We start from the raw sequence: 12,388 nt of genomic DNA, 5'->3' as shown, positions 1-12,388 counted from the left end.
TAATTTCAACTTTTCATGCGGTAACGGCCTTTATGAATTGACATTTTCCTAAGTGCTCGGTAAAGTCAGCTGTTTTCTGCATTACCGTATGCAGTAATGCTTTACAAATTGAGCCCATTGCTGGGCTGTGCTGACGTCACTAGGCTGACTGGGCAGCGGCACAAACAATGAGATTGACGGGATATCGGCGTCACTGAAGGTGAGTAGATCCACCAAGCTTGCAGATTATTGGCTGAGGCAGTCATTAGCTGCTGCCTCAGCTGACTTAAGTCAGGTGTACTGTATGTACGGGCTTTAAGGTGTACTCTCTGGATAATGTGCAATCTGATCCTCTGTGTGTGATCCCTGGCTTTGAAGCTGATCATAAGTTTGTTTTATTCCCATGGAAAATCTGGTATGTGATCTCTCCTCTACGATCCATGGCTTTGAATCTGGAAATGAGCTTCTTTGGCGTCTTGGAGAATCTGCTATATGATGATCTGTGTATGACTTGTGGCTTTATTTTTCTACTTTGTTTGGCCTCCCTAGGAACCTCAAATACTATACTTTTGTGCACCGAAATCCTGGGGGCAACCATGGTCAGTAAGATGAGTAGTGTCTCCTATTCATACAGAGGCTTGACTAAAGGTGAAAATCGTGTTGGACAAAGGAGGTTGGTGAAAAAGTGTTTGTACCTGTGTGTTTTGGGGGCAAAAAAAAAAAAAAAATCACATACGTACCTCAGGTAGCCTCTGGAGGATCCTCTACCTGCATCCACTAAGGCTGTTCAATCGCTGTTCAGTGCCTTTTTATCCTCACTTGTCCTGCTCTTAAAGAGAGTCTGAAGCGAGAATAAATCTTGCTTCAGACCTCATAGATAGCAGGGGCATGTGTGCCACTGCTAAACCGCCGCTATCCCGCGGCTTAACGGGGGTCCCTTCACCCCCAAATCCCCCTCCGTGCAGCAGGGGAGCGCTTCCGCATTGGGGCAGGGCTAACCGCCGCAGCCCTGCCCCACACGCGTCTGTCAGCGCGTATCTCCGCCTCTCCCCCGCCCCTCTCAGTCTTCCTTCACTGAGAGGGGCGGGGAAGAGGCGGCGATGCGCCGCTGATAGACGCGCTGTAAGGCAGGGCTGCAGCCGTTAGCCCTGCCTCCAGCAGCAGCAAAATCTACGACCAATTTGGTAGTTGATTTTGCGGGGGGGTGTTTGGGGGTGAAGGGACCCCCGTTTAGCCGTGGGATGGCGGCGTTTTAGCAGGGGCACACGTGCCCCTGCTAACTATGAGCTCTGAAGCGAGAATTATTCTCGCTTCAGTGTCTCTTTAAGCCTTGTACACATACTAGACAAAACTAGCACATGTTCTGCAGCCCTGGATGCTCTCCAATGCCCTGGCCAGCAATAAGTCCAGAAACTGAGCACTGTCCGAGAGCATTGTTCTCCCCTCTCACCCCTACCTCCGTGACATCACTTTCATGCTGCTCCACCGACCATCCTACCCTCTGGCATAGCAAAAGAACAAGTCACTGGCCTGCAGGCTAGCGGCAAGTTTGTACAGCCTTGGCCCTGCAATGTGACCCGAGGGATCAGGTCTTGCTGCCTGCCGGGTGACATGCCCCATAAGTGTGTTTAGATCCCTTGGGCCACACATTACTGTACTTTTCCTCACAGAGATGTTATAATAAACATTTTTAAAGATAAAAGTAAGAATATTGCGAGCTTAGTATTAATTTTTCCCCTCCGCTTTCAAAAAAAGAACCCCGAATGTACTTAAAACCTTGCAGCAGCACTTATTGGTGAAATATATCTGAAAATAAAGAACTGTCATTTGCACCTATCTAGGAGCTTGGTAACACACACAAACATGCAGAGGCACACATACACATGCACACAATCTCATATACACACGTCACAGATACACACATCTGCAGGGGAGTGTGAGAATGAATAGAGCTATAGAAATGTTTCTGTACTGTAAAAGCTTTCCATAAATACTATGCAGCCAAGTCCCATGATTAGATAGTGATAGTGATTATCTCCTTTTGCCAGCTTGGCACCCACCCAAGCACCCATGTGTTCACTGTCTGAATATCATGTACCGGTAGTTCTGTGTAATTAAGACCAGATTAATGACAACCCATGTCATGTCTTTCTGTTGTGTAGACCATTATTTAGGTGAAATAAATAAAAGCATTTGTGAATATAAAATGTTATCATAGTAAAACTTATAAAACTACTGCTTAGACTATCCAGTATTATAAACTAAAACTAAAATATACATAATAATATACTTATATACATAATATTACCACAAGCTATCCAATATTACAAACTAAAATAAGCTTGACACAATATCAGTCTATTTGTAACCTATAACAAATACCTAAAAAAAGAGACTGCTGTATAATATAGTCTTCAAAAAAATAAATACAATATTTAACATTATATTAACCACTTTAGGACCTACAGAAATTCTAACAGAAAATTGTATGGTGTGTACCTAGCATAACACCAACAAGCATGCAGCTAATCTTGTCAGATTTGACAATGATGTCAGAAACACCTGATCTGCATATGCTTGTGCGGTGTCTATGGCTAAATGTATAATGCTGGGTACACACAATGCGTTTTCCCGCTCGATCCGCGGGTCGATTGGGATCGATTCGACTATTTGCGACATGCTCGATTCGGGCTTTGGTCGTTCCTGCTGTCGATTTGCATGCTAAGTATGCAAAATCGACGGCAGGAACGATCGAAGCCCGAATTGAGCATGTCGGAAATAGTCGAATCGATCCCGATCGACCCTCGGATCGAGCGGGAAAACGCATGGTGTGTACCCAGCATAAGAGGCACAGGGTCAGCAGTACAGCCAGGTAACCGGTTGTTACAAACCTGAATCGAGGAACAGGTGATGGCCACAGTGTGAAGCAATACAGACACTGAAACGAGGAATAATGTGCAAAAATAGTTTGTGACCAAATTGTGCCAACATACAAAGAAATGCAAATTAAGTGCAAACCTCATGCAATCACTCCAATATACAATATGCTCTATTCACAATCATTTTCCGCATGCGGAAATGCACTTGTGGTAAATTTCTGACTGAAATAAGACCATCTTGAAATTCACAAAATTTTACAGTATGCGTAAAATTGTACCATTGTTTACACGCATGCGTAAAAAGTGTGGTAAAACTCTGCAAAAGTCGGTAATTTCCCCCAAAAAAACTAAATTCACAAACAAAAAGGGGCACATTATTTCTGACTTAACTAAAGATTTTAGATCACCTACTAGTACTTGGTGATATATTTCGCTTCCCATTGACTTAAATGATGTCTGGAGCCTTGAGTGCTGTGTTTGCTGGACTTTAATTTTTTTTTTTTTTAATGTCACTTCTTTTCCACATGTTTACTATGTGATTACGCATGTTTCCCCATTTTTTTTTTACGCATTGTTCCGCATACGGAAAACATGTGGAAAATTTTTAGTGAGTGTTGAAAAAATGCGGAACTTATCACTGGAGGTTACATAGCGATCAAAAGTCTCTTACCGCATGTGTGATTGTGAATAGAGCCCAATATATATAATGAATCTCCTAATGAATCTACCACTAACCAGAACAAACAGTGTGCACACGTACATCCAACACTCTGACTAACTATTTACAAGCAATGTGCAGGATATATATATATATATATATATATATATATATATATATATATATATATATATACACACACACACACTGTACAGCACTGCGTAATATGTCGGCGCTATATAAATACTAAAAATAATAATAATAATACCAGGGATTAAGCAACAGTGAGATCAAAAGGCAAGATAAACAGGAACAAGGAACAGATCAGGTTACAGGTACAAGGATTTGTCCAGAGACTCATGTCTGCAAGGGACTACAAAGTTCTGGCAACTGCCTGGAGTAAACAACAGTCTTTATATAGGTCATGCAATCAGAGAGATTAGTATCAGGAAACAGCTGGTGGTGTGATCCTGCAGGATATGCTCCTGAACCACCTGCAGGCCAGATCAGGAACTGCAGGTCTTTCTCACAGACAGTATACAGCCACCTGCTGGTAGAAGGCAGAACTCCAGGGCTGCTCAAAGTCCACAAAGCCCTCTGCTGGTGGCACAATGAAAGTTCCAGGCAGTCCATGCCAATACTGCCACCAGCAGGCAGGGGCAGGTAGTACACAATACCTAACACTGGTATTGCTTAAAAGGAAATAAAGGTGGCAGCCTCCATATTCCTCTCACTTCAGTTGTCCTTTTAGGACCAGAGAGCATTTTTTTTTCAGAAACAAAGCTGTGATCGCTGTGATGGGCTCACAGTGATCACAGGGTCAGGAATCAATGAAATTGGCTTCTGATCAGTGCATGTAGCACTGCTGTCATTGTTACTGCAGAGTGATTAGCCTGCAGTGATGGGTCTACGCAACAAGAGTAGCTGTATTCTACACACTGGCAGGAATAATAGGACACAAATAGAGCATAGATTTCAACTACTGCCGTCTGCAAGGAATTGCTACAAAGGCACAAAGCATTGGGTTTGTATTTCATTTTCTTGCTCTTCCATTCACTTTGCAAATAAAAGGTAAAATGCAGCAGGCACTATAATAGCATGTGGGTAAAAACTTCATTGTATCAGTGGAAACAGGGCACCACAATTACAGTGATAATCACAGTGTCTTTGTGATTGGCTAGGCATTGACATTGGAAAATATGTTATCTATACAAATGAGGCAGTCAAATAGCAAGTCAAATTTAGCCAACGTCCTGAAAAGTAGACAGAAAGCAAAACACTTTTGTCTGGCTGAAGAAACAATGCTGATAATGTTTTAGTGCTAAAAAGTTGTAAGGGTCATTACTTCTATTGTGTTTGTTTCTGAGACTCAGAGTTACTAATTTTCTATTTATCAACAGTATGTACATACAATTAATTATCTCAAAACTTACTTTTTAGTTCAGGATAGCTTCAACTGCTTGCCGACCGCGTCACGCCAATGGGCACAGGCCGTGGCTACAGCCCCAGGACCACCTAACACCGATCGCCGTAAAGTCCTGGAGCTTCAGTTTGCAGGAGATCACACGCAGGCAGAGCACCACCTTCAGTCTCCCAGCAGCGATCGACTGTTAGACGGCAAAACCGCCGTCTAATTACCGTGTACGGCGCTGTGATCTACAGCAGCGCTGTACGTGGGACACGGCTGTCCCCTTCTAAATCTCGATGGTGATCGGCTGTCATAGGCTGAATGACAGCCGATCACAGTAAATGGCTTGCTGTGGCAGGGAGGGACGGGTAGATAAATAATAAAAAAGGCAAAATGTATTAGAAAAACAAACAAACATGGGGAGGTGGGGGGGGGGGGAGGAGGAGAGCTCTGTTGGTGGGGAGAAAAGGGGGGGGGATCACTTGTGTGCTGTGTTGTGCAGCTTGGCCTTAAAGCTGCGTAATATGTTGGCGCTTTATAAATACAATAAATAATAATAATAATAAAAAAGCTGCAGTGGCCCATTTTACAAAAAATGGCCTGGTCTTTAGGGGGGTCCTGTGGTCCTTAACCTATTTTGGTTCCTGGACGTAGAAACTACGTCTAGGAACCATGCGCGCTACCGCGGCCAATCGCGCGCGTGCACGCGCACCCCCGGCCCGCGGTTCGTTAGCCAGGCAATCAGTAAATCGGGCTATGGTGCCCGATCACTGATTCCTCTCCCCCGCTGAAAAAGCGTCAGCTTCTCTCGGAAGCTGCCCCTTTTCTGTTTGTTACCTCCCCCATGCGTCTCTCTAAGCGTATGTTACGCTTAGAGTGACGTCATGTAAACAAACTCATGGCCGCCATCTTGTGGCCAAAAAGTAATACTACAACTAAAAGTTAAAAAAAATAAAAATCAACACACATTTATATTATAAACCTATTGTTTACATCCCACCCTCCCAAAACTACCCAAATAAAATGTTTAATATAAAAAAAAAACATTACAATAAAAAAGAAAAACATGTAAATATTTACCTAAGGGTCTAAACTTTTTAAATATCAATGTAAAGATGAAATATTTCTATTTTTTTTTATTTTAAACTTGTAAATAGTGATAGATGCAAAACGGAAACAATGCACCTTTATTTCCAAATAAAATATTGTCGCCATACATTGTGATAGAGGCATAATTTTAACTGTGTAATAACCGGGACATATGGGCAAATACAATATGTGAGTTTTAATTATGGAGGCATGTATTATTTTAAAACTATAATGGCTGAAAACTGAGAAAAAATGAATTTTCAGTTTTTTTCTTATTCTTCCTGTTAAAATGCATTTACAGTAAAGTGGCTCTTAGCAAAATGTACCCCCCCAAAGAAAGCCTAATTGGTGGCGGAAAAAACAAGAGATAGATCAGTTCATTGTGATAAGTAGTGATAAAGTTATAGGCTAATGAATGGGAGGTGAACATTTCTCAAGTGAAAACGACGGAACGCGAATGGGTTAAGAGGTTAAAGGACACCCAAAGTGAAAATTAACTGATGCGATAAACAATTGTATCTATCCTCTTTCTTCTAGAAATGACTTTTTTAGATATCCCACAGTTTTATTTTATATTTAAATCTACTTTTTAAGTTTTTACTATTTAAGTGTTTCTGCTCAGTGACACATTCATTTAAGTATTCCAGAGCTAAAATCTATGAACTATTGATCCTTTTTACCTCTTTCCTGCTCTCAGAAGCTATTTTCTGCTAGGAAAGTGTTTTATAGTTGTAATTTCTTATCAGTGAGGGTCACACTGTAGTCTGACCCAGTCCTGACACATCTGATGTTTAACTCTTTCAGGTACAGAAAGAAAAAAAGGAACACAGCATAGTTATTTGTGTGCTAGGCACTGTACATACACAAGTCACCTCGGGTATCCTTTAAGGACAATCTTAAAGGTTACCAGAGCTGAAACCCGTAGGAGAAGTGGGGGGGAGCCGGCATGTATGGTGAGCTGTCCTGATGGCCAGCGCTCCCTTCGTTCTCCTGTGTCCCACTCCTTTATTATCTAAAGCCCCCGGCAGCCTCTTCTGGGTCGCTGGCGGTAGCATAATTGTGAAATCATGCACATGTGCAGAGTGTTCATGGTCGCATGCTGAGGGAAGAGTGCAAGCTGGGCTAGCATCTGCGCAGTGAAGCCCGACTCTGGTGACTCGGAAGAAGCGTCCGGGGGGGCTTTAGGTATGTAAGGAGGGTGAAGCAGGAGAATGAGGGGAGCAGTGGTCATCAGGACAGCTCACCATACATGCCGGCTACCCCTTTGCTCCTAAAGGGTTTAGGCTCTGGTATCCTTTAAGTCAAATCAGATCAGATGTGCTTTTGTAACTACCCTATTTAAAAAGGAAAACGTTATGCTGCTATATAAAGTGCAAATGAAAACTGTGAATATTTAGAAATCATTTCCCACCAAAACTAATTTGAAATTGGTACAATAGCAAAATATCCAATGTTAAAACTAATTTTAATGTTTCATGAAAATATATGCTCATTTTTTAATTTGATGTTGGCATTATATGTAAAAAAAAAAGATTCATACCACAGTGCAACTGGGGTTTCTAAAATACACAGGACTCAAACAGCGGCTGTGGAGGAATGTGAACAGGTACTGAGCGGGTAGCGATGCAGAAATTAAAAAGATGGAACCGGATGAAAAACTGATGCCATTGTAAGAAACTGATCCATTTTAAATAAAAACAGATCAGTTTTCACTGGATCAGTTTATCAGAATTGTTTATTTTGCCAAGCACGACTGGGTTCTGCCAGGCATTGAGTTTTGCACAATACATAGCTCAAGTAGAGGATAGATACAGGAGATAGGTTCGCAAAATGCAATAAAAAAAATAAAAGTACAGTATACATCATACAAAAAGTTCACAAGAAATGGCACGGAAAAGTCTGATCAGTTAGTCAAGTGGGCAGGTTGACTGGTTGGCAGCAGCTTCAGGGGACAGTATGTGAAGAGAGTTCAGGAGGCTGACGGGGGGGGGGGGGGGGGGGGAAGAGTTCCTGTGCCTAGTGGTTCGGGTGGAAATGGACCGTAGCTTTCGGCCCAATGGAAGCGGGCTGAAAAAGCAGTGGCCTGGGTGAGAGAGGTCGCTGGCATACAGTACAGTGTGAATGTCATTACAAATTGTAAATATCGCTGTGGTTAACACACGTCTGAGTGCAGGGAAAAGTAACAAGTACAAAATCTGTCATTATAGGAGCTGAATGACATTAAAGTTTTGGCTGTCTCACGTATATAAGGGTAGTTTTTTTAAAGTAAATACAAAATAAGACAATGGGCCAGTTAGGATTAGGTCTAAAGAAACAGTTGTTTATCACATTAGATTCACTTCAGGTGCTTTTTTAGAATGCAAGAGGCTGAAACCTGCTTCAACTTTTTATATTACATCTTTTTATATCTGTTACTGCTTTAATAGATACTTTATCTGTGATTTGAAGGTAATAAGGGGTTTAGAATGGATTAGATGATGAATGGTATAAAGGTCGAGTGATTATTTGTGAATATTATATCCCTGCTGTAACTGATGAGGAAACATGTAGGGCGGGGCTCATTAGTTATATGTTATAGTGGGCAATTATTATCCTTAATGGTTGCCCTCTAGATTAAAATGTGAATATGTAGAAAAGGAGAGTAGCTTTGAAATTGTGGCACACCCTGATCATGCCCGATCATGCAAAACAATACCACCTGAGCATGCCAGGGAACAAACACCTGACCTAGCATAGAGGAATTCAGTTCATAGTCCTGCGATAGCACAAAGCTATTACAGGAGTGTCCAGACCCAGTGACAGTTTGGATTCAACAGTGAGCTGCCATTTAAACTTTCATTGGGAAGTTCAAGATTATAATTGTATAGCTTGGGGCAGAGGTAAACCCATACCCACCGTGAGGGCCCGTTCACACTAGGGGGGTTTTCAGCCTTTTTTCAAGCGCAGGCAATTTTTAAAATCACCCACAAAATGCTTGTGCAATGAATCTCTATGAGAAGGTTCATATCAGCACGGTTCTTGCACTATACGTGCAGCAAAGCGGTGCCTGAACCATTTTTGTGGCGATTTTGCCTCAATGAAAGGTATAGGAAAAACGCAAATGCTCACAAAATCGCTTTGTGCAGCGATTCGTTCGCGTTTTAAAGAGTAAATACATTGTATTTATTGTTTTCCGGGTCAAGGAGTTCACTTCCCGACTTGCGTCAGGAAGTGAATTATAAAACCGGTCTGAAAAAGCGCTTAGTAAAGCTCTTTTTCCAGAAACGCAGCGCACATGGGCACTGGGGAAAAAACAGTCCACAAAACGCAACATGCAGGTGTATGCATTTCCGTTTCTAGGTGTGACTGAGGCCTCAGAGAATGCGGGAATGTTCACGTTTCTAACTACTGCAGAAATTGTGGAATTTATTATAACTCCTCCCACATGATCAAATAAGATGAAATAACGCATTGTGAAAAGGTGCTCTCTGATCCAGAAAAAAAGAAAGAAAAAGTAATTTGACCATTGCTAATGGTACTATTTCTTGCAAAATCAGGAAAATGTGCGTAGACTTCACTTTTTATTTAAATTGATCCTGAACTTAAAACACACAATATAAACTGAGCATAGTAAGTAAGCCTAGCTCTCTAGATCCATCACATCAAAGACTACTAAAAAAAATAAAAATGAAAGAGGTGGATTTCCACTTCACGGGACCACCTCCTGACACTCATATAAACAATAGCACCTCTGGAGAAAAACCTGTTGTCTTATTCACTCCTCACTGAAAGTAACCTCTAATTGTATACACTAAAAGCACATGATCTGTACATATGTGTATGGTTTATCCCGGGGTAAGGCTAATGGTGCCCATACATGGTACAATATTTTCATTTTGTTTTGATGAGATAATTTTGTTCAATTATTCCGTTAGATCGAATATAAAGATTTTTCCAACATGTCCGATCAGATTTTTATTTAAAAAAGGGGATAATCGATTATTTTTTCGTGATAGAAAAAAAAAAGACTCTATTAAACTTTCATTCGATTTGATCGTTTAGGTAAACAGGAACATTGAACATTTTTATTGTACTGCGTATGGGCACCTTAAGGTGGCCACTAACTATACAATCTTTTTCATCCAATTTTACCAAATCTATGTAGTATAAGGGTAAATTGAGTGAATATGAATAATTTAGGCAGTTACCTTATATTACATAGAAATGGTAAGATTGGATGAAAAAATTGTATCGTTAGTGGCCAGCTTAAGGAGGACATATTTTTAAAGGAGCAGTAAGTTCACGACCAGTAAGTTTATTTTTTTTTTGTTACTGTTTTAAAAGTTTTTTCTGACTTCAATTAATTATAATATAGTGATAAATATATCTACTTGTATTTTCTCTTTTTTGTTGCTAAAAGCTGCAGTCTGACACTGGATCCACTTTCCACTGCCGTATTTGTTGCTCATTGACTGTCACTCTGAAGCTTAAAGGACCACTGTCGCCAAAATTGTAAAATTTAATATACATGTGTACACTTACAAATAACAAGTACATTTCTTCCAGAGTAAAATGAGCCATAAATTACTTTTCTCCTTTGTTGCTGTCACTTACAGTAAGCAGTATAAATCTGACAGGGCCTAAAGGTTGAGGACTAGTCCATTTCCTCATAGGGGTTTCTCAGGGTTTTCTTTATTGAAAAGCATTTTATGAATGGCAGTTGCTCTGTCCAACTGCCAAATCAGTGTGTATCGAGCAGGGAGACTGGCCAGCATCTTTGTATGAATCCTTTTCAGGGAGTGTCTTTATAAATAATAAAGGACATGCTGAGAATCCCCTATGGAGAGATGGACTAATCCAAAACCTGTCAGTAATGTCAGATTTTTACTACTTACTGTAAGTGACAGCAATATAGGAGAAAAGTAATTTATGCCTTATTTTACTCTGGAAGAAATGTACTTCTTATTTGTACATGTATACAGGTATTTTAATTTTTCACGATAGTGGTCTTTTAAATATAGCTGCATTTATCCCCATTTAATAAATTTTCATAAGGAAGCAAAAGACAGGAGGAGCGCTCCATAGTGTGATACCGTTTAATAAAATGAAAACTGCGCAATAAAAGATACACTTACTAGATGTGTATGAACAGTAGGCATTTAAAATTGGCATATAGCCCAGAATAAAAAGGACATCCCCTCTTGGAAGCGAAACCTGAAGCTGCAGTTGCCAGCGGCAGCAAGGATCCAGATGGTAAATGGATGACAGGTGTCCCTTCGGGGTGACTGTGTGCAGGTTACGTCAAGACGCGTTTCGGCGTGTCCACGCCTTCGTCAGTTAACGTACCTGCATGCACACTATGCTCCTATTTATAACAGGAGTCAAGGGAATGGCTTCCCAGAGCAAATTGAGGTTAACGAGGGTGAGAGGGTAGGGGGCGGGGTTGCAAAGTACTGCAAACAAAAACCCTATATTTTCCAGCCTCCTGACGGAAGCTCAACTCTAAATCACCAGGGCATAAAGCCCTGACGGCAAATAACTGATTGATTCAACTGCAACAGTATGAAGTGTTGCAAGAGAAAAAAAAAAAAAAAAAAAAAAAACACCGTGGCCCCAGCATCCCTGTAGATGGGAGAAAAAAAAACAAAAAAAAAAAACGTGGCCCCAGCATCCCTGTAGATGGGAAAAGCTGGAGCTGGAAACCTCGGCTTCCCTGGTGACATGTTGACTCTCCAGGTGTGCTGGAGGGGAGGAAGGCGAGGGACATGACTGGTGGCCCCCAAGTGCAGGAATATTTACCTCACGGGCAGGGGCGTGGTCAGTAGCGCAAGTTGCAACAGAGGGCGTGGCCAGCGGTGCACACATATGGTAGCCTTGGCCTTCCAATAGAGACAAGGGAGGGGGGTGTGGCCGACAACCCAAATGACAGCGGGGGGCGTGGCCAGCGGCGCCTGTATATACAAGTACATGCCTCGGCATCTCTGTTGGCATGGGTATATTCTGTATGGGCTGAAGGGGGAGAGATGCAGAGCCCTGCCCGGGGGGCTGTGGCGCTGGATGTCATAATTTTGGGCAGCACTGAGAGTGCTGCACATGAAACCCAGCAGCAAGACTGTATAGAAAACGCTGGCCACCGCAACAACAATGAGTCTTATGTACAATGCAATAAACAGTACATGAAAAACATATATACAAGATATATATATATATATATATAAGAGCGAAGGACCAATTGCTCTGGGAAGCCATTCCCTTGACTCCTGTTATAAATAGGAGCATAGTGTGCATGCAGGTACGTTAACTGACGAAGGCGTGGACACGCCGAAACGCGTCTTGACGTAACCTGCACACAGTCACCCCGAAGGGACACCTGTCATCCATTCACCATCTGGATCC

The sequence above is a fragment of the Hyperolius riggenbachi genome, chromosome 2, assembly GCF_040937935.1.
Source record: "Hyperolius riggenbachi isolate aHypRig1 chromosome 2, aHypRig1.pri, whole genome shotgun sequence".
Taxonomy (NCBI): Eukaryota; Metazoa; Chordata; class Amphibia; order Anura; family Hyperoliidae; genus Hyperolius; species Hyperolius riggenbachi.
Note: the sequence above shows the minus strand (reverse complement) of the source record.